This window comes from Triticum aestivum, chromosome 4A (genome assembly GCF_018294505.1).
Source record: "Triticum aestivum cultivar Chinese Spring chromosome 4A, IWGSC CS RefSeq v2.1, whole genome shotgun sequence".
Classification (NCBI taxonomy): Eukaryota; Viridiplantae; Streptophyta; class Magnoliopsida; order Poales; family Poaceae; genus Triticum; species Triticum aestivum.
In genome coordinates this window covers 363,201,710-363,207,944 of record NC_057803.1, presented here as the reverse complement: position 1 = coordinate 363,207,944, position 6,235 = coordinate 363,201,710, and positions in this window count along the sequence as shown.

Genomic DNA, 6,235 nt, shown 5'->3' with positions numbered 1-6,235 from the left:
CCGGACACCATCTTTGTGTTCAAAATCTTCTATGAAGTACTTGGAGGAGGAACCCGCCTTGTAATGCCAAAGACAATCTGCGCGCCAGACTCGTCGTCATTGAAGCCCAGTTCAGGGGATACTGAGGGAGTCCTGGATTAGGGGGTGTTCGGATAGCTGGACTATACCTTTAGCCGGACTCCTGGACTATGAAGACACAATATTGAAGACTCCGTCCCGTGTCCAGAAGGGACTTTCCTTGGCGTGGAAGGCAAGCTTGGCGATATGGATATGAAGATCTCCTACCATTGTAACCGACTTTGTGTAACCCTAACCCTCTCCGGTGTCTATATAAACCAGAGGGTTTTAGTCCGTAGGACGACGTACACATCAACAATCATACCATAGGCTAGCTTCTAGGGTTTAGCCTCCTCGATCTCGTGGTAGATCTACTCTTGTACTACCCATATCATCAATATTAATCAAGCAGGACGTAGGGTTTTACCTCCATCGAAAGGGCCCGAACATGGGTAAAACTTCGTGTCCCTTGCCTCATGTTACCATCCGGCCTAGACGCACAGTTCGGGACCCCCTACCCAAGATCCGCCGGTTTTGACACCGACAGTTACATTCTTGATAAGCATCGTCATTCTAAATTTGCTCCTAATTAAATCTCATGAGGGTTTCCTACTCGGTTATGGCTCAAACTCTCACACCTATCGTGTCTACAACAATTACACTTGAAGGGTTGAAGAGATGATGGATGTGAAGTTTGATGAATCTAACGGATCGCAAGTAGAGATATTGCCAATTGATGTAGGAGACAAAGACCCTTTGCAAGCAATCCAAGACTTGTCTATTGGCAAGATTCGTCCAATGGAAGTGAAGGAGAGTACCTCGTCCGTCCAAGTGGAAGCTTCTACCTCATGACAAGGTGAACCAAGAGTTGACATGGAGGCATCCACAAGTGAGACATGCCAACATGAAGAAAACGAGGAAGTACACCAAGATGAACCTCATCAACCTCCTTCTCCACCTCGACAAGAGAACGACAACGTCAACAACAAAGAAGGCCAAGAGGAAGAACAAGATGATGAAGAAGATGTTCCACCCCGACCCAACAGAAGCTCTCACGATTTGGAGCAAGAGTTTCACGAGACCATCCCGTAGAACAAATCTTCAATGATATCCAAACCGGGAGAAGCACTCTTTCTAGAACTCATTTTGGCTAATTTTTGTGAACATTATTCATTCATCTCTAGCATTGAACCTATGAAGGTTGAAGAAGCATTGGAAGATCCAGATTGGATAAATGCCATGCATGAAGAGCTACACAACTTTGAGAGGAAACAAGTGTGGACATTGGTCAAGAAGCCCGACAACAACCACAACATCATCGGTACCAAATGGGTGTTTCGCAACAAGCAAGACGAAGATGGACAAGTCGTTCGCAACAAAGCACATCTCGTCACCCAAGGCTACACCCAAGTCGAAGGTATGCACTATGGTGAGACATATGCCCCCGTTGCTAGACTTGAGTCCATCCGCATCTTACTTGCCTATGCTAATCACCATGATATTAACTTGTACCAAATGGACATTAAAAGTGCTTTTCTAAATGGTGAAATTGAGGAGGAAATTTATGTTAAACAACCTCCTAGCTTTGTTAATCCTGAGAAACCAGACCATGTTTACAAACTTCACAATGCTCTTTATGGTCTTAAACAAACTCCTAGAGCGTGGTAAAAATGCTTGACCAAGTTCCTTATTGAAAAAGGCTTTGAGATTGGAAAATTTGATTCTACTCTTTTTACTAAAATGGTTAATGGAGAATTATTTGTGTGCCAAATTTATGTTGATGATATCATATTTGGTTCGACTAACCCCCATTTTAGTGAAAAGTTTGGAAGGCTAATGTCGGAGAAGTTTGAGATGTCTTTGATGAGTGAGCTTAAGTTCTTTCTTAGTTAGCAAATCAAGAAAACTAAGGAGGGTACCTTTGTTTCTCAAACAAAGTATACCAAGGACTTATTCAAGAAGTTCAACATGCAAGAAAGCAAAGGTATGAATACGCCCATGCCTACTAGTGGACATCTTGTAACGCCCACGATGTGGCTATATCTCCCACGTGTCGAAGCACGACTTAGAGGCCTAACCGCATTGTAAGCAATGTCGCAAGTGAGGTAATCTTCACACAAGCCATGTAATACATAAGGGAAAGAGATACATAGTTGGCTTACAGTCGCCACTTCACACAACACATGAATAAAGCATTACATCATCTAGATACAATCAAGGTCCAACTACGGAACCCAAAATAAAAGAAGACTACCCCAAATGCTACACAGATCCCCGATCGTCCCAACTAGGCTCCACTACTGATCAACTGAAACAAAACCACACAATGAACGAGATCTTCATTGAGCTCCTCCTTGAGCTCGGTTGCGTCACTTGTATGGTTTCATCGGCACCTGTAAACTGGTTTTGGAAGTATATGTGAGTCATGGGGACTCAGCAATCTCACACCCTCGCGATCAAGACTATTTAAGCTTATAGGTAGGGAAAAAGGTATGTGAGGTGGAGCTGCAGCAAGCACTAGCATATATGGTGGCTAACATACGCAAATGAGAGCGGGAAGAGAAGGCAAAGCACGATCGATGAACTATGATCAAGAAGTGATCCTAGAACAACCTACGTCAAGCATAACTCTAACGCCGTGTTCACTTCCCGGACTCCGTCGAGAAGAGACCATCATGGCTACACACGCGGTTGATGCATTTTAATTAAGTTAAGTTTTAGGTTTTCTACAACCGGACATTAACAAATTCCCATATGCCCATAACCGCGGGCATGGCTTTCGAAAGTTCAAATCCCTGCAGGGGTGTCCCAACTTAGCCCATCACAAGCTCTCACGGTCAACGAAGGATATTCCTTCTCCCAGGAAGACCCGATCAGGCTCGGAATCCCGGTTACAAGACATTTCGGCAATGGTAAAACAAGACCAGCAAAGCCACCCGAATGTGCCGACAAATCCCGATAGGAGCTGCACATATCTCGTTCTCAGGGCACACCGGATTGTCCAAACTTCCGGTAGGCCAGCCCAGAGTTGCCTCTGGTGGCCACCGGCGGCTGTTAAGTTGGACCAACACTCAGAGGAGCACTGGCCCGGGGGTTTAAATAAAGATGACCCTTGGGCAGGCCTACCCAAGGGAAAGAAAAGGCTAGGTGGCAAATAGTAAAACCAAAGTTGGGCCTTGCTGGAGGAGTTTTATTCAAGGCAAACTGTCAAGGGTTTCCCATTATAACCCAACCGTGTAAGGAACGCAAAATCAAGGAACATAACACTGGTATGACGGAAACTAGGGTGGCAAGAGTGGAACAAAACACCAGGCATAAGGCCGAGCCTTCCACCCTTTACCAAGTATATAGATGCATTAAAATATAATAAGAGATATTGTGATATCCCAACAAAATAACCATGTTCCAAACATGGAACAAGCTCCAATCTTCACCTGCAACTAACAACGCTATAAGAGGGGCTGAGCAAAGCGGTAACATAGCCAAACAAGGATTTGCTAGGACAAGGTGGTTAGAGGCTTGGCTTAAGAATATGGGAGGCATCATAAGCAAGTGGTAGGTATCGCAACATAGTCATAGCAAAAGAACGAGCATCTAGCAAGCAAAGATAGAAGTGATTTCGAGGGTATGGTCATCTTGCCTGCAAAGATCTCCGAGAAGACGAAAGCTTGAACCTCGTAAACGTACTCAACGGGCTCCTCAAACACGAACTCGTCTCCCGGCTCTACCCAAAGCAAGACAACAAGCAAAAGGAGAACAATCAACCATGTGCAATGCACAAACATGGAAATCCAAGAGTTCCACTGGAAAGAGGAGTTTATTTCGGTCGAAATCGATATAAAGATCACCGGAATCGGATGCACGGTTTGGAAATGGCAAGCAAAACAAATATGGCACCGGGCTGCAATTAACAACACGAGACCATCTAAATGCATCAAGAACAACATGCTACAACACTCCAACACAATAACAAAAGACATGGCAGGCATCCACTCATGATGCTTGACAAAAGATGAACACTGAGCTACGGCTAATTCACTCATTAACAGGTTTAAACAAGCATGGCAAAAGTGCAAAAGATAACAGGTTTCAGACTTGGTGAAATAACAAGTCAGGAATTTAACATCAGGAAGCAATCTTTAGAGCAAGATAACAACATGCTATAGGAACATATCATGGCAAATCAAGGCATGGAATGAAGCTACTCAAAGCATACAACAAAACTCCCTTACTGACCATAAGCCAAAAGGGATCAAAAAATACAATTGCAAGCACGTGAACATAGCAATTAACAATAACAGATTCAGACTTAGTGAAAAACTGGAACATGGCAAAACAGTTATCAAGTAGGCATGTTTACGAGCTCGATGCACTCACTACAAAGCATGGCATGATAAACTAAGCATACACCCAGCAAGTAGACATGGCATAGAAGCTAGACATGTCAAGAACAACAACATAGCATGCACAGATCAACAACAACAAGCTCGGCAAAATCACTAAACATGTTAACAATCTGCTAGGTACATTTTATAGCAAAAGTAGAGCTCGATTGACTCAAGCTAGGGTGCCCCATAAATGCAAACAAAACCATGTATGTATAGAGCACAACATAATCTACAAAACATCCTTACTGATCATGCTCAAAAGAGGCACGGATCACTAGGAAACAACATGAACATATGGCATAAAAATAATGACAGGGCAAGGACTTAGAATATTTCTAAGTCCCTGAAATCAGCAACATTAAGTAGGCTACTTTGCATGCTTGTGCTAGTCACCACAAAGATCAAAAAAATACATGGCATACACCCCTGTAAAGATGGCATGGCATACTTCAAAACATAAGTAGAGCTCAGGATCATAGCTTGCACACATTAATCATGGCAAAAATGACAAAAGTGCATTTGCTGATATGAATCTGAAACTAACATCACATAGCCCTCTTCCAATAGCATTTCGGACATCAAGATGAGCTCAAATGAAAATGATGCAATGAGATGAAATGGAGTACTCGTCGAGACGAACATTTCGATACGCTACACGCACGAATCGGAGCAATGATGAAGTTATGATGCAATGAAATATGCATAAAATTACTGGGATCTAGGGACTTAGAAGAATTTCGACCTCTCGGGGAAAGTCAACGCGGGACCGGATGAAGCTTGAGGGCGACGTGTTTGGTTCAAGGAGTGGTGGATCTGATCCACTCCCCGGATCAGATTAGGCCGGAGCTCCGGTGAGGTGAGCTTGAACTCCGGCGATCGCCGGAATGGCAGATCCGGCCGTGAGGCACCGGGGCGACCGCGGTCGAGGTCGGGGAAGCGCCTGGCTGCGGCTGGGACCGGAGGAGCAGCGGTGATGCGGCGGCGAGGCGCTCCGCGGCGAGGTGGCAGCACAGTCCGGCGACGAGGCGGCGGGGGTGTGGCCTCCGGCAAAGTCCGGGTGGCCGGCGGGAGCTTGAGCGGCGGCGGCGGAGCGCTCGGGCTCCCAGCGCGCGGCGGCGAAGCCGGTCGGGCTCGCGTGAGCCCCAGATGTGCTCCACGGGCCGCGGTGCGGGAAGGAGAGAGAGGGGCAGGCGCGGGGTGATGTGGCGGCGCGGGATAGGTTGGCGGTGGCGGTGGACATTGTCCGGCGCGGTGGGGAGTTTATGTCTGGCGACGCGAGGAGCGGGGCTAGGGTTTCATCTGCGCGCAAAATCCGGGAGGCACACATATATATAGGTAGAGTGAGCTAGGAGAGTCCAAATGAGGTGCGGTTTTCGGCCACGCGATCGTGATAGAACGGCCTAGGTGATGGAGGTTTAGGTGGGTTTTGGGCCACTTTGGAGGGGTGTTGGGCTGCAACACACACGAGGCCTTTACGGTCCCTTGGTTAACCGTTGGAGTATCAAACGAAGTCCAAATGGCACGAAACTTGGCAGGAGGTCTATCGGTAGTAAACGAAGGCCGCTTGGCAAGTCTCGGTCCAATCCGAGAATGTTTAAGACCCGCACATGAAAAGAGGTAGGAAAGGACACCGGAGGACAGAGGAGCGCCGGAATGAAAAACAGACAACGGGGAAAATGCTCGGATGCATGAGACGAACACGTATGCAAATGAAATGCACATGATGACATGATATGAAATGCATGACACGCCAGCAATGACAAGGCAAAAACAGGGAATAACTGGAAGAC